A 24,745-nucleotide genomic window follows, 5' to 3' on the forward strand; every position below is an offset into this window, starting at 1 on the left:
GCAGCTGTTACGTAGCTAGTCAGACATGAGCAGGTCCTGCCCCATCCTGGATGGGTTATCCTCCACTTGGACACGTGATCAGAACACACCCAGAGATCCTCCCTCTTGTGGTCAAGGACCACCCCTAGATTTCCAGCCATATGAGGACCAAGCAAGACAAAACTGCCAGCACAGGTTGATGCAGGCACACCAAGACCTACAAGGTGACTCAAGGTAACCTGGGGTTCATTATGCCATACTTGTAATATATTAGCATTGTGGCTTTTGCTTTCCCCACACCCATCCCTACAGGTTTCACTTGGCTGCTTATGTGTTAGCACCTGTGCACTAGGAGAAACGTTACATAACCTAAGCTGTCCATCAACTTGTCAGTCAAATGATGCAAGACACAGGGAGGGACCGCCACTCTAAAAAACCCAACCCTACCCCATTGCAGGGCTGCTTCTGGTTTCCAGACAGCCTGCTCTCATCCTTTCTCCAGAGTGTAGTTATACTTCTGCTTAATAAAACTCTTGCTACTTAAAACTCTCTGCCTCTCAACTGAATTCTTTCCCTTGAGAGGGCAAGAACCAAGGAAATTATCATTCTGTCAGTAACACAATTCCTCCTCTGTGATATCAAAACTCTTTCCATAACAATGAAGGTTACTCTTCAATCCTTTTTTAGAAGGATTTTTTAGAAGGATTTGAGTGCTTCTCCAGAAGCACCTACATTTGAGATTGGACCTAAGGTTAGCTGAGTAGTTCAAGATGGCCTACAGCATTTGCTTGGAAGTTATGTTTGAAGTGTTATGGGATAAGAGAAGAAAAAGCCGCCTTACTCTGAAAATAGATGAGTGATGTATGGAAAAGACTTCATAAATGTAGTCTTTGAACAAAAACTTAAAGATGTCAAAAAAGGAGAACATGTGTAAAGGAAGGCTGATGAATTTCCAGTTTAAATGTAATGGGTGAAATTTGGGAAATCAGACATGACAAGACTAATGATGGCATGCAATAGGCAGTAAATAACATCATCTAAATTTCAGTACCTAAAAAAGCAGGAACCACTGTATTCTGATAAGAATCTCTAGATTTAATAGCCAGATTAAAGGAAATCTATGAAGAGCATGTTAAGGCACATGAAAGTGAAGTCACCCAAAACCAGGATATGGACAGTCTATAAAACAAAAGGCCAGGCTTCTCTAAAACAAAAGAAAGAAAGAGGGAGAACTGTCAAAGAAAAAAAAAAAAAGATTTAAGAAAAATAAGAGCCAAATACAATATATGGATCTTGTTAAAGCTAAGTTGACACAAACCAATGGGAAAAAAGTTTTATTTGAGAAAATTAAGGAAATTTGCATGTGAGAGAATATGAAAAATTAATGATAATTCTTTTAGATGTAAACAAATATATTTTAAAAATTCTTCATCAGAAGTACTTACGAATGAAATGGCATGGTGACTACATTTACAATAGTTAAAAGTGTAGGAGGCTAACTACTTCGTGATACATGTAAATCAAATCATTATGCTGTATATCTTAAAGTTATATAGTGCTGATGTCAATTATATCTCAATAAAACTGGGAGAAAAAATGTAGAAGGCAGAAATAGATTAAAAATTAGATAATGTGATCTAATTTTGAAATTAGGTGATGGGTACATGGATGCTCATTAAATACTCTTTACCTTTTATATAGTTTTCAAATTTTTCATAATAAAAAGTAAAAAATAAAGTAAATGTAGTAGAAGAAAGGTTTCTCTGCTCTTTTTTAACTCTCTAGAATCACAGTTCCAGAACTTCCTCTTTTTTTTTTTTATATTTTGTATTTCTCTGCTAATATTTTGCACCATCACATTCACTATGAACATATGATCCTTTATATCTTTGAATACCAACGGAATTGCTGATTTAAAATTCTTGTTTGACAGGTGCCACATCTGGGTTATCTGTTGATTGGTCTCCACCATTTTGGTTTACTTCTCTTGAGAATGGGTCACATTTTCTAATTCTTTGTATGTCAGATAATTTTGAATCTTATGTTAGGCTTTGTCAACATTAAATTGTAGAGATTCTAGATTCTGTTATAGTCTTCTGAATAATCCATTTGTTAATTTTAGTAACCACAATTTATTTGGATTCAAAAAGTAAATTTTGTTTTCTGAGTTGCTCATATCTTATGTCAGCCTTTTATCATTAGCTGGATTTTGTCCTGTGCCAGACAAAAACATGGGCATAGTTTTACATGGTACTTGGAAATCCTCCTCTCCAACTCTCTCCTTTATAGGATCCTCCCTCAAATTCTAGTGACTTTGGTTGCACTGAACTCTGTATTCTGGTTTTTCAGTACTCAAAGCCTTCACGGTTCTTATTAGAGTATTAGTCACCTCACAAATAATCAATTTCAGCCAGTATTCAGGCTAAAAGTCATTAAAATGGCAAAAATACCTCTTTGTTGACATTCCCTTCTTCTAAAGATCAAATTACCTCTAAAATCTACCTATTTTTATTTTCTGTCCAGGGCTTCCCATCATTTAAAAAAAAAAATGTATGGGCTTCCCTGGTGGCGCAGTGGTTGAGAGTCCACCTGCCGACGCAGGGGACAAGGGTTCATGCCCCGCTCTGGGAGGATCCCACATGCCGCAGAGTGGCTAGGCCCATGAGCCATGGCCGCTGAGCCTGCGTGTCCGGAGCCTGTGCTCCGCAACGGGAGAGGCCACAACAGTGAGAGGCCCGCGTACCGCAATTAAAAAAAAAAAAAAAAAATGTATTCATTGGTTGCTGTTATCCATGGGAGAGTTGGATTTGCTTGGAGCTTTACTAGGCATACTACACACACATAGACATACACGCACATGCACACTCACATATGCACACACACACGATTACTTAAGGCTGAAGTCAAGTAGTATGATTATAAGAATATTAAAAGGAGTCCTTCCCACCAGGAAGCTTGCACAAGCCTCTTAGAGAACCTCATCCACCAGCGGGGAAGAGCAGAAGCAAGAAGAACTACAATCCTGCAGCCTATGGAACAAAATCCACATTCACAGAAAGATAGACAAAATGAAAAGGCAGAGGACTATGTACCAGATGAAGGAACAAGATAAAACCCCAGAAAAACAACTAAATGAAGTGGAGATAGGCAACCTTCCAGAAAAAGAATTCAGAATAATGATAGTGAAAATGATCCAGGACCTCGGGGAAAAAAATAGAGGCAAAGATCGAGAAGATGCAAGAAATGTTTAACGAAGACTTAGAAGAGTTAAAGAGCAAACACCTATAAGAATTAAAGAACAAACAAACAGAGATGAACAATACAATAACTGAAATAAAAACTACACTAGAAGGAATCAATAGCAGAATAACTGAAGCAGAAGAACGGATAAGTGACCTTGAAGACAGAATGGTGGAATTCACTGCCACGGAACAGAATAAAGAAAAAAGAATGGAAAGAAATGAAGACAGCCTAAGAGACCTCTGGGACAGCATTAAATGCAACAACATTCACATTATAGAGGTCCCAGGAGGAGAAGAGAGAGAGAAAGGACCCGAGAAAATATTTGAAGAGATTATAGTCGAAAACTTTCCTAACATGGGAAAGGAAATAGCCACCCAAGTCCAGGAAGCACAGGGAGTCCCAGGCAGGATAAACCCGAGGAGAAACATGCCAAGACCCATAGGAATCAAACTGACAAAAATTAAGGACAAAGAAAAATTATTAAAAGCAACAAGGGAAAAATGATAAATAACACACAAGGGAACTCACATAAGGTTAACAGTTGATTTCTTAGCAGAAACTCTACAAGCCAGAAGGGAGTGGCACGATATATTTAAAATGTTGAAAGGGAAGAACGTACAACCAAGATTACTCTACTCGGCAAGGATGTCATTCAGATTTGACGGAGAAATAAAAAGCTTTACAGACAAGTAAAAGCTAAGAGAATTCAGCACCAGCAAACCAGCTCTACAACAAATGCTAAAGGAACCACTCTAAGTGGGAAACATAAGAGAAGCAAAGGACCTACAAAAAAAAATCCAAAACAATTAAGAAAATGGTAATAGGAATATACATAACGATAATTACCTTAAAGGTGAATGGACTAAATGCTCCAGCCAAAAGACACAGGCTCGCTGAATGGATACAAAAACAAGACCCATATATATGCTGTCTATAAGAGACCCACTTCAAACCTAGGGACATATACAGATTGAAAGTGAGGGGATGGAAAAAGATATTTCATGCAAATGGAAATAAAACGAAAATTGGAGTAGCAATACTCATATTAGATAAAATAGACTTTTAAATAAATAATGTTACAAGAGACAAGGAAGGACACTACATAATGATCAAGGGATGAATCCAAGAAGATATAAAAATTGTAAATATTTATGCACCCAACATAGGAGCACCGCAATACATAAGGTAAATGCTAACAGCTATAAAAGAGGAAATCGACAGTAACACAATAATAGTGGGGGACTTTAACACCTCACTTATACCAATGGACAGTTCATCCAGACAGAAAATTAATAAGGAAACACAAGCTTTAAATGACACAACAGACCAGATAAATTTAATTGATATCTATAGGACATTCCATCTGAAAACAGCAGATTATACTTTCTTCTCAAGTGCACATGGAACATTCTCCAGGATAGATCACATCTTGGGTCACAAATCAAGCCTCAGTAAATTTAAGAAAACTGAAATCATATCAAGCATCTTTTCCAACCACAACTCTATGAGATTAGAAATAAATTACAAGGAAAAAACACTGTAAAAAACACAAACACATGGAGGCTAAACAATACGTTACTAAATGACCAAGAGATCACTGAAGAAATCAAAAAGGCAATCAAAAACTACATAGAGACAAATGACAACAAAAACATGATGATCCAAAACCTATGAGATGCAGCAAAAGCAGTTCTAAGAGAGAAGTTTATAGCAATACAATCCTACCTCAAGAAATAAGAAAAATTTCAAATAAACAATCTTACCTTACACCCAAAAGAACTAGAGAAAGAAGAACAGACAAAACCCAAAGTTAATGGAAGGAAAGAAATCATAAAAATCAGAGCAGAAATAAATGAAATAGAAACAATAGCAAAGATCAATAAAACTAAAAGCTGGTTCTTTGAGAAGATAAACAAAATTGATAAACCCTTAGCCAGACTCATCAAGAAAAGTAGGGAAAGAACTCAAATCAATAAAATCAGAAATGAAAAAGGAGAACTTACAATGGACGCTGCAGAAATACAAAGCATCATAGAGACTACTACAAGCAACTCTCTGCCAATAAAATGGACAACCTGGAAGAAATGGACAAATTCTTAGAAAGGTATAACCTTCTAAGACTGAAATAGGATGAAATAGAAAATATGAACAGACTAATCACAAGTAATGAAATTGAAACTGTGATTAAAAATCTTCCAGCAAACAGAAGTCCAGGACCAGGTGGCTTCACAGGCAAATTCTATCAAACATTTAGAGAAGAGCTAACACCATCCTTCTCAAACTCTTCCAAAAAATTGCAGAGGAAGAAACACTCCCGCTGGGCCCGTGAGCCATGGCCGCTGAGCCTGCACGTCCGGAGCCTGTGCTCAGCAACGGGAGGGGCCACAACAGTGAGAGGCCTGCGTAACACAAAAAAAAAAAAAAAAAAAAAAAGAAACACTCCCAAACTCATTCTACAAGGCCACCATCACCCTGATACCAAAACCAGACAGAGATACTACAAAAAAAGAAAATTACAGACCTATATCACTGATGAATATAGATGCAAAAATCCTCCACAAAATATGAGTAAACAGAAACCAGCAACACATTAAAAGGATCATACACCATGATCAAGTGGGATTTATCCCAGGTATGCAAGGATTCTTCAATATACGCAAATCAATCACTGTGACACACCATATTAACAAATTGAAGAATAAAAACCATATAATCATCTCAATAGATGCAGAAAAAGCTTTTGACAAAATTCAACACCCACTTATGATAAAAACTCTCCAGAAAGTGGGCCCAGAGGGAACCTACCTCAACATAATAAAGGCCATATACAACAAACCCACAGCAAACATCATTCTCAATGGTGAAAAACTGAAAGAATTTCCTCTAAGATCAGGAACAAGACAAGGATGTCCACTCTCACCACTATTATTCAACATAGTTTTGGAAGTCCTAGCTACAGCAATCAGAGAAGAAATAGAAATAAAATGAACACAAATTGGAAAAGAAGTAAAACTGTCACTGTTTGCAGATGACATGATACTATACATAGATAATCCTAAAGACACCACCAGAAAATTACTAGAGCTAATCAATGAATTTGGTAATGTTGCAGGATACAAAATTAATGCATGGAAAACTCTTGCATTCTTATACACTAACAATGAAAGATCAGAGATAGAAATTAAGGAAACAGTCCCATTCACCACTGCAACAAAAAGAATAAAATACCTAGGTATAAAACCACCTAAGGAGGTAAAAGACTGTACTCAGAAAACTGTGAGCTGCTTATAAAAGAAATCAAAGATGACACAAACAGATGGAGAGATATGCCATGTTCTTGGATTGGAAGAAACAATATTGTGAAAATGACTATACTACCCAAAGCAATCTACAGATTCAAGGCAATCCCTATCAAATAACCAGTGGCATTTTTTACAGAACTAGAACAAATAATCTTAAAATTTGTATGGAGACACTAAAGACCCCAAATAGCCAAAGCAATCTTGAGGGAAAAAAAAGGAGCTGGAGGAATCAGACTCCCTGACTTCAGGCTATATTACAAAGCTATAGTAATCAAGAAAATATGGTACTGGCACAAAAATGGAAATATAGATCAATGGAACAGGATAGAAACCCCAGAGATAAACCCATGCGCCTATGGTCAACTAATCTATGACAAAAGAGGCAAGGATATAAAAGTCAATCAGCCATATTTGTATGGGTCTATTTCCAGAATTTGTATTGTCTTTCGTTGATCTATGGTCTCTTCCCTTTACCAATACCACATGGTCACGATTACTGTAGCTTGTATAAGTCTTAAAAATCTGGTAGTGTGATTTCTCCATCTTTATTCTTTTCAAAATTATTTTGGCTTTTCTATCAATTTTGCCTTTCTGTATAAATTTTAGAATCAGCTTATCTATACAAAAACACTGCTGAGATTTTGACTGAAATTACATTAAATCTATATATTGTAAGTTTGGAAAGAATTCACATGTTTATGATAGTGAGTTTGCTAATCCATGAACATGACATATTTCTCCATTTATTTACATCTTTGGTTTCTTTTATCAGCATTTTGTAGTTTCAGCATGCAGATCCTGTATAAGTTTTGTTAGATTTATAGCTAAGTATTTATTTCCTTGGAGCTGTTATAAATGGTATTGTCCTTCTAAAAAGAAAAAAGAATATTAAAAGGTATAAGAATAACTTTAGAAGAACTAAGAAAATATAATAAATGAAAATGTCATTGCAGTGGTGAAGAAAGGATGTGGGAAGAAAATATTACAGAGTTCTCATTTGTTACAAATATGATATTAGTGCTAAAAATAATACAACATTCCATATTCTAGAGTTGCTAATACATGGATTAGTGGGTGGGAATGTTGTAAACTAGCTTAAGATGAATTCGATAAAATGGGTTCATATCAAACCGTGATGAGCTTCATGTAATATGCTAAGGTATCTGAAATTTTTCCTATAGATAGAAAAGAAAGGAATCCCCATAGGCAATGGGAAAGCTACTCAAATAATAACTAGAGTTCATTGGGAGAAGATCTGAAGAAGCCAAAAAAATGATGTGATATATTTTTTCTAAAATAGAAACAGTCTTGTGGTGATCATTTCACAATGTATACAAATATCACACCATTATGTTGTATAGCTAAAACTAATATGTTGTATGCCAATTATATCTCAATAAAAAAGAGTGAAATTTATATCCAAAGTAATTGGTAAATTTTTGTAAAAACGGGTTATTTCTTCATGATCCATGTTTATATTTTTAAGCCAGCACAGAGAAAAAAATGTACCCCTAACACAATGGACCTATCAATAATGAGCCTGAAGATAAATTGCCATTTATTAGAAAGAAATTTTGCTCTTTTAAAAAATAAAACTAAACGTTACTGAGATATTACAAGTATGGATTTCTCAAGGTAGTTTTGGATTTACTATAACAAAAGTGGGCTGCAAACATTCTCCCATGAAACAAACAGCCATTCCACAAATGGCTAGGGCTAAAAAAAAAAAATGAGATGAATATTGTTCTAACTTTTCCTTAAAATAGGCTTTAGCATGTAGCTTTAAAAATAAATGAATAAAAAAAAAATTGTTTACCTCTGAAAAGAAACACAGCTTTAAAAACATGGCTTGTGGATACACAGAATGAAATATATATATTACACATATATAAAATCTGGAGAACACTTAGTTAACATATAGTAACTACAGACTTGCTACAACATACATTGTTGTTAACATTTTTTTCTGCACTTTCTCTATATGACATGGATGAGTTTTAAATCCCATTCTCTATAAATAAAATAATAGTAATAATTTTTAAATGCTACCATTAGTATGAACTAATTATGTATTAGAAACCATATGAGGTATAATTATTTTATTTAATTCTTGGCATGTGTTTATAGCTTAGATACCATCGCCTCATTTTACAGATGAGGAAATTATCAGGGGCAAGTCAAAGTATATCAATGTGTAATCAAGGTCATATAGCCAGTAGGCAACAGAGCTGAAAATGGCAACAGAGCTCAGTTTAGCGTGAAAGCCTTCTCTGTCCATTACAATTATATTGTGCTGCCAACCAAGATATAATACTATTCTAATATGGCCTGCACCACTAGCTGGAAGTCTCCATCACTAACACAAAGTCAGCATCTGTGTATCAAGTTCGTTACTGTCATCTAAAGCAGCACATCCCCTTCAACCATCCACCGTGCTACTTTACTAGCTGCATGAGCATCTGGGAAACTTAAATTATATATGATTCATCTTCCCATTAGTGGGTTACTGCAGCAAGGCAGATAAAACTGACTCATAGTTCAGATATTAAAAGAGATGGATGTTTAAGTAACTGTATGCAGAGAAATGTGTATTCTGCCATGTCAGTATTCTGAAAATAGAAGTACCACCCCTTAATTTATCTGTTTTGTAAGTTATAAATTTGGGGTTACAGCCATTCTTAAACCGAGTCATCCTTAGAGCCAAAGCCGATTCTCAATAATGTGTGGCTTAAAGAAAGTTATATTGTATGCCTAAACTGCCGGCACAGTACCAGCTGGCTTTTTATATTTAGTCATCTAGCACCCTAAATGCACAGTTTCCACTGCAGGGTTTCATGGAAGACAGGTTTTCTTAGTGCTTTGAGTATACTGTGCCACTCCCTCTGGCCTGCAAAGTTTCCACCGAAAAGTCAGCTGATAGCCTTATGGGAGTTCTTCTGTATGTAACTAGTTGCTTTTCTCTTGCTGCCTTAAAGATTCTCTCTTAATCTTGATTTTTTTACTTTTTAATTGTAATGTATCTTGATACAGACTTTTTTTATTAACAAAAATTTTTAAGAAGGATATTTATTTATTTTTGGCTGCATTGGGTCTTCATTGCTGTGAGCAGGCTTTCTCTAGTTGCGTTGAGTGGGGGCTACTCTTCGTTGCAGTGCTCAGGCTTCTCATTGCGGTGGCTTCTCTTGCTGCAGAGCATGGGCTCTAGGCGCAGGCTTCAGTACTTGTGGCACATGTGCTCAGTAGTTGTGGCTCTCGGGCTCTAGAGCGCAGGCTCAGTAGTTGTGGTGCATGGGCTTAGTTGCTCCACAGCATGTGGGATCTTCCCAGACCAGGGCTCAAACCCATGTCCCCTGCATTGGCAGGCATATTCTTAACCACTAAGCCACCAGGGAAGTCCCAATGTAGACTTCTTTGGATTCATCCTGCTTAGGACTCTCTGTGCTTCCTAGACCTGAATGTCTGTTTCCTTCCCCAGGTTAGGGAATTATTGAGCTATTATTTCTTCAAAAAAGTTCTCTGCTCATTTCTCTCTTTCTTCTCCTTCTGGACCCCTGTAATGTGAATGCTAGTACATTTGATGTGGCCCCAGAGGTCTCAAACTACCCTCACTTTTAAAAATTGTTTCTTTTTTCTGTTCATCTTGGATGATTTCTACTACTCTGTCTTCCGGATCACCAATTCATTCTTCTACAACATCTAATCTACTGTTGATACCTTCTGCTGTATTTTTCATTTAAAGTTATTGTAGTCTGAAGCTCTGATGTATTTTTTTTTTTTTTTTTTACATTTTCTAACTCTTCGTTGGAATTCTTACTGTGTTCATCCAACTTCTCCTAAGTTCAGTGAACAGCTTTACCTTGAACTCTTTACTGGGTAGATTCCTTATCTCTGTCTCATTTAGTTTTTTTCTAGGGTTTTGTCTTTTTCCTTTGTTTGGAACATATCCCTCTGTCTCCTCAATTTGCCTAATTTTCTGTGTTTATTTCTATGTATTAGGTAGGTCCATTACATCTCTTGATCTTGGAGAAGTGGCCTTATGTAGGAATATCCTACCAGATCCAGGATCCATCAGCATGCTAGATGCTAGCCCTGGCCATCAGAGCTAAATGTTCCAGGAGTACCCTCTATGTGAGCTGCACATGCCCTTCTATTGTGGTGGGGCCAGTTACTGTGGGCATGCTGATAGGCAACCTGGTCCCTGGCCCAGCAGGCTGCGAGGTCCTGCCTTGTGTGGTTGTATGGGTTTGCTGGTAGGTAATGCAGGACCCTGGCGTGGCTGGATTTGATTCCTGGTAGTACACACCTGGGGCAGACCCAATGGTGAGCAGGGCAGTCTCCCCATGAGGCTGGCTATGCAGCCTGGTGGTTCATGACAGCTGCAGGCCTGCTGGTATGTGGAGCATTTTCCCCATATGGCTGGCTGTGTGGCTCAGACATTCATGACTACGGCAAGCCCGCTGGTGGGTGAGGCAAGGCCCTTAGAGCTAACAGGCTAGACAGAGGATTCCAAAATTGTGCTTGCCAGCACTGGTATCGTGTGATAGAACAAGATCTCAAAAGTAGCTGCGGCCAGTGTCTCCATCCCCCAGGTGAGTTCTAGCTGCCTCCTGCCTCTCTGAGGGGATCTCCAAGATCAGCAAGTGCGTCTGACCCAGGCACCTTTCAAACTATTGCATCTGTGCTGGGATTCAGAGCACGTGAGATTTCATGCATCCTTTCAGAGCAGAGTTTGTTTCTGACAGCTCTCTGGCTCTCCTGAATGTAAGCCCTTCTGATTGTTAAAGACAGAATTTCTGGGGACTCATCTTCCTGGTGCAGGACCCCAAGTTGAGAGCTCAGTGTGGGCTTCACAACCCTCACTCCTCAGGGAGGATATCTGTGGTTGTGATAGCCTCCCTGTCTGTGGATCACCAAACGGGAGGTGTGGGTCCTAATTATACCATGTCTTCATCCCTCCTACCCATCGCCTCATCGTTCCTTCTTTATATAGTTGTGGAAAACATAGATAATTGTCCTGTAAGTAGTTGTAATTTGAGTGTGCCCATGGGAGGTGGTGAGATCAGGGTCTTCCTACCCCACCATCTTGATCCCTCTGTCAAAATTATTTTTAATTAACAAATTTCACTAAAAGTTTAAATCAAAGAAAAAATAGTATAATTGCCTCCAAGAGAGCAATATCTCCTGATTTTGATGATATGAATGCTAGAACATCTATGGTTGTATTCATATCTGTTCTAAGTGTAGGTATGAAAATAATCACAGAAGTTTGGATTCTGCATCCCAGTCTCCTCCTGTGTTCCAGGAAATGGACAGGGTGCTTCATAAAAAGATGTAAGAACCTCCTTTATGCACATTATGACATAGTGGTAATGAAATCTAAGCTTGCCAGCTGACTTCTGGCCTTGAATACATTATGGTTTATCTGATTCACCAGCATGGACTGGAGCGGATTTAGTGTTTTCCTCAGAGATTATATATCAGATTCATTTTAATCTCCCTAAACAAGACTATTCCATTCATTTTAACATTTGATAGAATCAGCCCATGTTTAGAGCAAGCCATATAGACAGCTCAAATCAAATCCATATTATTTAGCTATAGGATTTTAAAGTTTACTTAGTTAAAAAAAGGCAAACAAATGTGTTACTTCTTTATTTTCAAACTGTCTAGAGTTATACCATGAATTATGAGGTTAGAGCTATAGTTTCTATTATATTGTGGCTGGTGACTTATTTGTTTGTTTATTTATTTTTTATTCTCAATACCTACTCTGAAATGCCATACGCTCTTCAAACTAACATAGTATTTGAGTAACAGCAGAAAAGGACAGAAAACCAAATATATTGTTGACAATGGTATCATGTGTGCTATATTAACAGCAAGCACAGGAACTGTGGGATAATGTTATAGAGATAGTTAAGGATGTTAGGGATACCATCTAGCGGGAAAACAACCCCTGAAATGGTTTCTACATGGTTTTAAATGTGAGATAAGCCAATTACTCCTGCCTGATTAGCAATGGGTGATAGGGCTCGTCAGAATGAATTTAAGCATGATAATGTCAATTTTAGTGAAATGGGAGGCATTCAATATGTTTAGGTATCATAATGAAGTATACATGGTGGGAAGTGACGCTACAGAGTTTGACTGGGACAAGATTATGAAAAGCCTTATAGCCTAGTGAGGGATCATAACCATTAAAAATTTGAGATGGTCGGGGCTTCCCTGGTGGCGCAGTGGTTGAGAATCTGCCTGCTAATGCAGGGGACACGGGTTTGAGTCCTGGTCTGGGAGGATCCCACATGCCGCGGAGCAACTAGGCCCGTGAGCCACAACTACTGAGCCTGCACGTCTGGAGCCTGTGCTCCGCGACAAGAGAGGCCGCGATAGTGAGAGGCCCATGCACCGCGATGAAGAGTGGCCCCCACTCGCCACAACTAGAGAAAGCCCTCGCACAGAAACGAAGACGCAACATAGCAAAAATAAATTAATTAATTAATAAACTACCCCCAACATCTTCTTTAAAAAAAAAAAAATTGAGATGGAGAAATTATAATAAAATAATAAAACAATTTTAGAATCTCATTGTACATATACTTTCAAGACTGGCTTATGTATTGAAGAGAGACGATCATTCAACCTTTAGCCGAAAATACCCCTGCTAACAATTTATGGGCAATATTAAAGAGAGTACTTGAGTAATCAAAGAATTAATCCATATTTAATATGTGACTCTTGTGGGTTTCTCACCCAAGAAGTGACTTTAACTATATGTAATATACTTACTTTCTGCACCCCCAATTCCTTTGATTTGTGTCCTCAGGTGAGCTTTAATTTATGGAAGAGAAGTGTTAAAAGCCAGGAGAGAATCTAGATATGGTTGGAGAAGAACAGAGGAGAAAATTAAACAAATCATTCATAGCGTCTACTGGGATAAGATTATTGTCAAGATAATGACTCCTGCTTTAACAACCTAGAAAACCTATCTGCAGCCTTATGAGTCCTTTAGCTTCTAAGAACCCCAGAAGGCCCCTCTGTTAATAAGCAAGCTACACTCTTCACAAAAAAGAACAAAGCAATAAAACAGATGAAACTTATTAATATAATGTTGACCAAAAGAAGAGCAGAATATGTATAGTAAGATGCAATTGTATAAAGTTAAACAACAATGTTACTTAGAGCACTGTGTATAGGCAGTACAAGTCCAAATAAATAAGTTTTTTAAAAAAGGTCATGATTAGTACAAGGTCAAGACAGTGATTACCTCCAAAGAAGAACAAAAAGGACATCATCAAAGAGGTAAATCATATAAAGGGTTTCTAGGATGTTAAAAGTGTCTTGTTTCTTCACCTGGGTGTTGGTTACATAGATGATTCTTTTCCAATTAATTGTTTTTTGTACTTTTATATCTGATGTGATATATTTTACAGTAATATTTTTAAAAGGAACTAAGAATACCTAATTTTTTCCAACTCTGGAGGATTAGCAGAAAATAAAAATTGAGCTGGGCCTTGAAGAATAGATAGAACTAACACAGGTCAAGATGAGATGAAAGGAATTTCCAAAGATATAAAACTGCATGGCCAAAAGGAAAGAGGTAGAGTACCAAACAGATAAGTCTGGCTGTATTGATGGGTGTATGAAGGAAGAAAAAGGAAAATTAAGCTAGAACACTATAGGCAAAGGAAACCCCTGAAAACTAAGCAAATTTGTTACAATGACAGGATTAAGGTAATGGTATTTTACCCAAGTAAGAGACCTGGATTATTCCTCTGTTTTCCCTATGCTCCACCAGCAAACTCATTTCATCCCAATACCCTGAACCATTGGGACTTAGAACAGGCAGGACTGAAAAACCTTTAGCAATTGCCTCCTTCCAGGACTGAGAGCGCTTTAATATATCCACTTCCAACACCATGGAGTTTTAAATCCATCAACGCCTATTCGTCCTGGTCTCCAAGACTAAAGTTCTGCTTTGGTTCCTATATATGTTGCTTTGTTAGTTCCTGTTCCAGAAACAGCCCTAAAGTGGTTGAGCCTTTCAGGTTACAACTACACAATTCAGGTTCCCTGTCTCTGTGTTTCATCTGCCTAATGGGACACCTTTACTGCACTTGGAATCTGGCACTGAGTATAGTTTGCCTTTTTGAGGTCTGTGTGCCCATCTCCCTGAGAGCCCCTGTTACCTAGGCTGCTCTGCAGGTAATGTGGGCTTAGCACCTCCTCCTCAAAAAGCCTGGCTGTAAAACGTGTGGACAAGTTCCAAGATGGATTTGCATCTCCATTTCCAACTTAAAAAATAGAAATGATATTCATTGTTCAGCAAATAATGGGAATGAAAATCAACTGCTACATATGCAAAGAATTAATGCTTTATTTCTTGCTATGTTTATGCTAAAAATATCAACATCACTATTCCTAAAAGGGATGGAAAAACTGAATAAATATATGTTGCAGTTATCAACTATAGATTATTATTTTTTAATTCTATTTTCATTTTTAGGAGAAATTCAATCCTATTTGCCCAGACATGTAACAAAAATTATCTTTGAAATATACCATTTCAGTAAACTCCTTGACAAGAAATGAGAAAAATCCAAGAGTAATTTCTAATGTCCTCTAAAGTTTTTCCATTCATTAATTGTGATGACGCATACATAGCATTTTCCTTTCCCTTAAGAATGACGAGCCTCCACAGTAAAAACAAACACATGAGTACATTTTAAAAGTCTTGGATGTTTATATTTTAGCTAAATGAACAATTTATTGATTTAAAAAAATGAAGAGCCTTTGTTTTCAGATATTTTGTTTTTATTTAATATCGTCCCCATAAAACAATTATAAAAGAGGGTGGTACGAAGCAATTAAAATAGCTTTGTTTATAAATTATCCCTCCAGAGACTATGATTTGTAGTGATACATCTGTTTTCACAAATAATGATTATAATAACATTGCGTGACTACATTTTCTTCTATGTAAATATTTGTGTCCACCCAACTTATCCCACATTACTCCCACTGAAGCTATTACTGATGTGTGCTGCTTAGAAACTTCAGTGTTTTAACATGTCTCAGTTCTGTTTCCTTGCCTGTTGTATGAGTCAGCGTGCCATCCAAGGGAATTGTCAGCTCTCAGTTATTCTGTTTCATGTGTGAAATACATGAAACATTAAAATACAATGTTTTCTCTACGGCTGTTTTCTGTGCAAAATTGTAAATCAATTTCAATTTCTAAAGGGGAATATTAAGAGTGTCTGCCCATATTTACTTGTGTATTACTATCAGTCAAGACCCTTTAACAGCAGATAATTGGCAGTTACTCAAGCTAGCTCAAGCAGAGGGGGAAAAAGAAGGAATTCAGGCAGTCCTCCCAGGACAGAAAAGAGATCAGGAATCTTGGTGGAATTGTCTCAACTGTCTTTACGTACATCCCCGTCTGAAAACTGGCTTTCCCTGCTTCGAAGTGCACATAGGAAATATGAATGCCCCATGCTCCTGAGTTGTTAATATACGTATTAACGTATAAACTACGTATAAACTTCTTAATATACGTAGTATTCCATTCTTTGTTTCTTGGTCTCTTCTCAGTTTTCAGGAGAGTGAAAGAGGTTGCCCCCATCCCACCATGGTGAGAAACACTCCTCATTACAAGGAGTCAAAGCAAACCTAGCTGCTGGAAATCAACAATTCAGATAGGTTGATTTGGAAAATGGTTTTTTAAGAGGGTCAAACACTTTACACGTGTCTACTCTAAACTGTCTTACCCAAAACTAGCCTTTTTGTTTCTTGAAATACACATCTGCACTGTTAGAACTGCCTCTGGCGTCCCTGTGAATTCAGGCCCAGAATCTGAGAAGAGGCCTGAGAACCTAAACAGATATATTTTGTAATAATTAGTCCCTTTAAGAGAAAACACAAAAGTCTTTCTGATCTACTCTGTGATTCAGTTCCCTCAGGTAACTTCGGCATCAACAAATGCAGCTATTCAAGGCCCTGCCGCCTCAATTCTCACACAGAGGCTCGTTAAGCAGGTAGACAATTTGAAACAAAGCCCAGGAATGGATGTTACAAGGAAGAAGCTGTGTGAGTATTAGGCAAAAACAATGCACCATTCATTCCTCTTATTAATGAGCCGTTTCCTCTTCAGGCAAATTATTTCACCAACGTATGATAAAGAAGGGCTTCAGTCAGACCCTCTTGACAAATTGGGCATGTTGCTGGACAGGTGCCACTGTCTTAGAAAGAAACATAAGGCTTTTGCAGCAGAGCTTTCTCACAAAGCAACCAGGAGAGAGAATGCACAATTTGATCAGTCTCAGATGATCTGATCTGCAACTTCAGAGGATTTCTTTATGAGCCCAAAAGACAATAAGTCATTTGGGCAGGAAGGGAAAATGAAGACTTACAGAGAACCAAAGTCAGAGATGAATTTAGTTAGCGGAAGAGAGATCGACAAGACCTACACGGCAGAATATGGGGTTTAGAAATACTATCCTCTTAGCCTTTTTGTTCTGATTTTTAGCAAATCTACAGCTCAGAGGCAGAAGATGCAGAAAGCTGAAGTCATGTTGTCAGTCCAGCCAAGTACTTCCACTGAAAAAGCTCAGTTTTGAATGTACTGCTTAAACATGCTGTTTCATTTTAACAAAGCAAATGTATTTTGATGGGATTGAATTTTTTTAGCAACAGGATAAATTTAACAAAGTCATCTTCTTTGTTATGATTCGAAAATGACAGGACATTTCTCAGCAGAGAATTCTCGTTCTTGTAGCATCATTTAAGAGATGGGAAATGGATGGCAGTAGGACAAAACAGAAAGAAATAACAAATTTTACTAATGGGGAAAAAAGATCATAGTACTCTAATACATTAAAGAGAGAAAATAAAGGGGAAAGAAAGAAAGGGAGGAAGGGAGGGAGGGAGGGAGGAGAGAGGGAGGAAGGGAGGAGAGAGGGAGGGAGGGAGGAAAAACAGGGAGAATCTTGCATTATTGCTTTGAGAAGTCCTACAACCAATATCAATTTGGCTGCTTCTCCCTTTACTCTGTCCTATTTTATAAGATTTTATGGTTTTAATCACTTTAGGGAAGGAAGTGCAATAAAAGAGCAGTGTGATTTTCCAAATACACAGACTCCAGTAATTCCTACGAGATCCCTGTCAGGATTTTGGAATCGAGATTATGACTACTTTATGAAACGTATCCACTGAAGAGAGCTCATTTGTTACTTCATTATAACTAGCATTTACTTTGTGCCAGACAGTCTCAAGGAGCTAAACCACAAAATGAGCAGTGTTTAATATGTGCTTTGGCAGTCATGCAGACTCAAATTAGGATACCTGATTCAGATTACAATTTACCCATGTCTTTCATCCTAAAATTATGTCTCTGTAACTGCTGAGGTATTCTAAGATACTGATTTTTCAGCTCATAGGATTTTCAGCTTCCCATCAAGGACAATTTGAAATATTTCAATACTCAGCATAAAGAAGCTAGTTTCCTCCCCTCACATCCCAAAAACCTCACTCCGGGACAACATAGAGGTGACCTGACTCAGCTCCATCCTGGCACAGAGAATTGATTCTCAGTGAAATGATGGTAAAATGAGAGGTTGGGCCAATAATATTTTATCTTTTCCTCTATGTGGTGTTACTACTGCTGGGAGATCATACTGGATCCAATCTTCCCAAACTCTGAAAAACATTCTACCACAAAAGTTGTATTATCTTCCTACCTGACCTGATTTTTTTTAGAACTAGAATCCCTGTTATGGACTATACAGCTATTTCAATTGCAAGTAATATGTTCTATTTTCCTCATATGCAAATTAGTATGCAGACAGGAAATGTTGAGAAATGGTTCTTATAAGACAACGTTGGTAGTAACTGGTTTCTGCACTGGATCAGGAGTTCTCTGTCAGGGAGGGTTATGTCTCATTCATTGTTGTATCTCCAGCTTCTAGCTCAGCACTTGGCACATAGTAAGAACTCAACAAATATTGAAGGAACAGATGGACTTCAAAGGGAGCATCAAGTGGCAAAAGAAGGAGTGCCTCCATTTCTCTATTAGACAATGACACCATTTAGAAAGATAAAGTCCAGTTTAAATTGGGTTTGTATAGTTCTATTGGGTTGGCCAAAAAGTTCTTCCGGATTTTTCATAGGCTCTTACGGAAAAACCCAAACAAACTTTTTTGGCCAACCCAATACTTCCACAACAAATCAAGATCACCAAAAAATATCACACTTACGAGGGTACCTAATGCCAAAATCCCAAGAGTTAAGCCTGGGTTAAATATGAATCAATTCCTGATAAGGCATTCAACACTAGGCTTGATTACTGTGACAATATATTCATAATTGAAGGGAAATAACCTAACAATTGGGGAATGTTTCAATAGATCAGGGCACAACAATGAAACAATGAAATGAAGTAAACTGTATATCCATGGAAATACTAGTTTTAAAGCACCTTCAACAGCATGATGTATCAAATTATCTGTGCCACATTTCAGATCCTATTCACCTACTAGCCATGCCTTTTTAAAAATTCTAGCTCCGCTCCAGTGACCAGCTTTGCCTAAGTTCTAAGTGATTCCCATAAGCTCAAGTTAACACAATTTGCTTTATGTCTAATACAGTGCCTCTTCCTTTTATTCCATGGCTTCCCTGCTGACGGTGAGGTGTGGCTCACCAGGGAACCTGCTCACACACTCATGCAAGGGAGTTCATATACTGTAGAGCAGACTATGGACCTGGGGAAAAGAGTCGCTGGTGAATAAATTCTTTTCCCTTTTCTCCCCCCATGACTGACAACTCTATGACGTAGTTCATTAGCTTTCTTAGAAAATGTTTCCACAGGACTGAGATGAAAACTTTGTATTGGTTCTACCTGCTTCACTTCCCTTTTTCCTTATTCCTCCTCCCTGGAATTGCACTTTCCAATGAAGTAGGAGCACATAAGACTTTACCTCAAGCTCTGCTTTCTGGAGAAACCAGGTAAGACATTTAGAATGTCCTAGAAAGAAGACATGCAGGCTAGGATTTTGGAGCTGGAACACCCAGTTGTTGGATGGCAGCAAGCTCAAGATACTTCTGCAGAGATGTATCACCCTCACGCTCCCTATTATACTACAGTCAGTAGAATCTTTGATCATCTTGACATTTGAGTGAACAAACTGGTCCGCTAATTTAATATCCTACTAATTTGACTCTGTGAACAAGAAGAGGTAAGTATGCTAGTTGCCCTAGTAAGACACATGCATGTCAGAGAAGTAGAAATAAGATCCACGAATCCTCAGTTCTACCACATTAGTGAAGTTCTTCTGGACCTAGTGGCCTATGGCCATTAAGGTAAAGGATGTGACTGCACCTTGCACCTTATACCAAGAAAAAAGAGGCAAAACACCTGTCCTCTGGATTTTGGAGCAAGCATCTACTATACCTTTTCTCAACTCCATTTATTTGGAGACTCTTGACTGGTACTCAGAGCAAAAGAGGGACCCGTAGTACATACAGGCTGAGGTGCGTGTAGCAGTTCTATTTTATTATATTTTGGGGAGTGGGCCTCAGGAGTTCCAGAAAGTATAACAGGTGATCAGACTTCCATGTCAATCACCTCTGTTGTACTGACCTCTTAACTTCAACTCACACCTAGGACCATATGGGGATTTTTTTTTTTTTTTTTTTTTTATAATCAACAGAGAAGAAATGAACTTGGGCCTGGTTTACAGGTGAGTTGGCACAATATAAAAGTGGATTGTGGACTGCTGAGCTCCACAGAAGGTGGCCCTAAGGAACAGTGGGAAGCTTAGGCAGTATTAGATGATCCACTTTGTATGGAGGCAGAAGTGACCTGAGGTCCAAATATACAATGACTCCTGGGCAGTGATAGATGTTTTAGTGGCTGGGAAAGGATCAGTAGGGGAAAAAGACTGGGAAATTAGGGATGAAAAAATATGGGGGAACACTAGGTGATCTGGGTACTGCAAGGGGTTTGCTGTAACCGATACAAGAATTGCTTCAGATCTCTCATCCACAGCTGTCTCTTATTCCAGATGCCACTGTGGTAACAAGGCATGCACATGTTCTGACCAACTTTACACTGTGACATCTCGCCTCCTGCCTGAAACTTCCTCATTGATGCCAAGGTTTGAGACACAATCAGAGCCCAGTGAACCCCATTTTGTAACCGAAGCACGTGCAATGCAGAAGTACAGGGGTATCAATATTCTGTGAGAAGTTGGCCAGTAGGAAATGCATCTAATGTATAAATTTTCTTCCTTTGTCCCCTGGAAAAGAGGTCCTAATACAGTATGTGGTGTTTCTCATGGAATGGACCCCACGACCAAGTACGCGGCGCTTATTATCCGTCACCTTGCTATCACATTTTTATGCTGGCTTTTCTCTATCCTTTCTCTGCTTCATTTGTTCCTCCCTGACCTGCTGCCTAGTATACTCCAGAATAAAGTCCCAGGCTCTGATTTCTTGAAAACTAGATTAAGACACATGAAAAAATCATCATGGTATAAAGTTATACGACCAAAAACAGAATACAAAATTATATATCTGAATGACTTGTTTTGTAAAAAGTGATGTCTAGAAAAAAATGTTAAGAATATATATCATGAGGGAGATGCAAGAGATATGGGGATATATGTATATGTATAACTGATTCACTTTGTTCTAAACAGAAACTAACACACCAAAAAAAAAAAAAAAGAATATATATCAAACAGAGTGTTAACAAGTGCTATTTCTTGGGAGCAAGACTAGAAATGGTTACTTATTTATTTTATATTCTAGAGTCTCCAAATTTTTTTACATTGAATATATGTTATCTTCAAACTCTGAAAAAAATTTTCTATGGAAAAAAGTGTCATCAGGTTTCTATAATAGAAAGTGATCTAAGGACATGGTCATGGTACAATCCACTCCCTGCATGGGAATGGATTTCTTATAAAACAATGAAGAAGGGTCAAGTTCTAGAACAAGCTCAGTTTGCCGCAAAACAGAGATGGAGCTCAACAATGTAGATATGCAGAAGCAAAGAGCATAGAGACACTTGCAGAGATGCAACAGGGGCTGTGAGTTGTCACGGAAGCTAGGACGGGGGCTGAGGACAAGTAGACCCAGATCCCTAGGTACACTGACATCATGGGGGATGGGTGCTGGTTGCAGAACTCATGACGGTGAGATGTCATATTAGCCAAGGTACATGTGTGCTATGTGGCAGTCAGGATGAAGAAACACAGCTTGAGTTGATGGCCAGGGAGCAACATGAGGAAACTAGATACCAGAAAAGGCAGTGCTTCCTAAATTACTTCATGCTGCCTGTCAGCCCCTCTGCCATATTTGTAAAGCAAGACCAGAAATGTACAGTAGCCATCCTGGAAGAATTTTCTGCAGCAATTTATTTAAAAAATAAAGCTAGACCTCTGTAAATGGGGTTAGGCAAGTCATTATAACTTGGAGGTTCATTCAAAGAATACAGTTTTAAAATCAAATGACAAGCACTCGCTGAAACTGACGTTGATTTTACCCACAAAATCAGACAGGACCACAGAACTTCATATTTTCACTTTTAACTTTCAGTGACTGAGCCCAGTGTGCCCAATCCACGAGGTGAAAATATCCTTGGGGGGAGAAAAGACACATGATGTTGTTTGTCAGAGAGAAGGAAATAGAGCGTAGAGAGAAGGAGACTGAGGACAAGAAGGGGGGGGTAGAAGTAAAGAGGGAGAGGGCCAGCTTCCTGCAAGTGTGTTTCCTGCAGCTGCACGAGGCCCTGCACTTAGATTGCAAGTTTGGTTTAATGCCCTTTTGTCAGGGTCTTGAAATTTTTAATGTTTATTTTGTACAAGTGATAGAGCCGGTCCTGAGGCAGAGAGATAAGGGAAGAGAAGTCAAAATGGAAATAAAGAAACAAAAAAATTATTTTAGTCTAGTTAAGATGAAAGAACTAAGAGGCAAAATGGGCTTTACACAGCAGGTGCTCGGTGAATGTGGCGCAGTATTGAGTTGAGTGGGATGGGGAGAAACTGGGGCATACAAGATATTTGATGCTGTTTTACTGTCATTAACTAAGTGCTCAAAGAAGCGTATCTGTGGCATCCTCTTAGTTTCTCAAGACCCGGAGGCACAGAGTGATAGAAAAAGCACAACAGATACGCAAATGTGGTAACGGGAATAAACATGAACACTGAAGCTGAACAAGTTCATGTGCACGTGTGAGGGTTGGTGGCAGGGTTGGGGGGTGTTCAAAGGGTGAGACTGGGGCATCTATAGGACACTGGGATCAGTGACCTGGAAGAGTATAGGGTAGGGGCCAAACAGACAACCGAAGTGCCTTTATACCATATAATGTTGATACATTAAAGTATCAAAAATCCAACCTGAAATGAAATCTACCTCATGGAAAGTTTCCTTACAAATAAGATTATACGATAATATTTTCTTTGTCATGAGCACTGTTTGAGACACTGGGAGTCTGGTGGTGAACAGGAAAGAGCACGAGTCCAGTCCTAAGAGAGTTTATAGCTTAGTGAGCCTACTTATGCAACTCTATTATGAAAATTGTAATCAGTCCTTTGAAGAAAATATAATGAGTTATAAAAATTTATATATTGGACACCTAATCTAGTATGAGGAAGGGAATTTGAGAGCCTTCCTGAAGAAGTAGCATTTAAATTGAGATTTGCATGAATAGAAGTCAGCCAGGCATAGGGTGAAGGAATTATAGGAGCATTTGGGGCACATAGCTACTGTACCCAATTATGTGAGGCCTAAAGACCCCACAGCAGAGAGTTTTGCTTTTCTTTTGTTCCCTGCTGTACCTGACCACTTAGGGCAGTGCCTGACACACAGTATATGCTCAATAAACACTTACAGGATGAATGAATGAATGAATACATGAATAATATGTACTAGGATAGCACTAAAGTTTGAAAAGCCCTGAGCCAATGGGATCAAGATAAAATTAACCCTTCTAAGAGTAAGCAGACTGTAGCCAGTAACAAGTAGATGTGGAAATAGATTCAGGAAATAGTGAGAAAACGGCACTGCTAATTAACCATCAAGGTCTGAAACAGTTTCAATCACTCCCATTCAGAATCACACTCCGCAGAGACAGCAAGGAAGTCCACAGTTAAAAAAGCACACGTTATGCAATTCTAAGTAATGGGTCATCCTTTATAGAGACCAGCTCAGCCCTAGTAACTCCACAGACCTTTGAGTAAACTATCATGCATTTCTCATGAGCCATTAAGGCTTGAGTAGAAATGCTTCTGTTTTATTTTCTTTCAGTCTAAGCTAGCTGACCACTGACCAAGACAGAGGGTTTTTATTGCCTAATTCTTAAGTCACTTTGCTGGATTGTTTGACTTGGACAGAAATGTAAGGCTTAACAGAGACTCACTGGGGTGAGGAACTCAGGACTCACCCCCTTTTCTTTTCTACGATTCCAGTCTCCACTAAAGGGCTGCCCCACCCACAGAATCAATTTTCTGAAAGAGTGACTTCAGTCTTTGCAACAGAAAGCAAAAGAAAATTGGAACCTTACTTAAATTATTGCTTGCACTTTTATACTTTATAATCACCTAAATGAGAATTTCCTGTTGTTACCATCTAATCTTGCTGTCTCTAAGTGAACAGTGTAATTTAAAGTATTTATTTTGTAAATTAGTATTCTTTGCCTCTCACATGTAATAAATCGTAAGTACCAGTAGGCTCTATATAAAAATCACAATACATTTTCATTATTTCTTTGATGAAGTCCAGTACCTATAATAAACAGACCAAGAGCTCCTGAAAGGCAAGAACGATGTCATCCATATTTAAACTATTTTAACTCTATTTTTAATGTGCCCGATATGCATCAGTTTCCTTTCTAGAGCCTATCTCCTCATTGAACAATTTTTTAAATCCAATTTTATTTATCATTTATTTTGTGCCAGACACTGAGCCAGACACCACATTCACATGACATGTTGATTACAAGAGTCCATATATACAAAATTCTAAAAAATATGCTAGGCACAGAATAAGCACTCAATAAATGTCAGCTATTAGTTTCTCATTTAAGCTGCACGTATCTAACAATATCTAACAAGGTAGGTATTATTTTCCCACACCACAGTGAAGACAGTGTTCAGTGAGGGAAGCGTGAAGCAACTTGCCCGAAGTAACCCAGCCGGTTTGTGTCTGAATTCAGATGTGTCTCCTCT

The sequence above is a fragment of the Globicephala melas genome, chromosome 6 (genome assembly GCF_963455315.2).
Source record: "Globicephala melas chromosome 6, mGloMel1.2, whole genome shotgun sequence".
NCBI lineage: Eukaryota > Metazoa > Chordata > Mammalia > Artiodactyla > Delphinidae > Globicephala > Globicephala melas.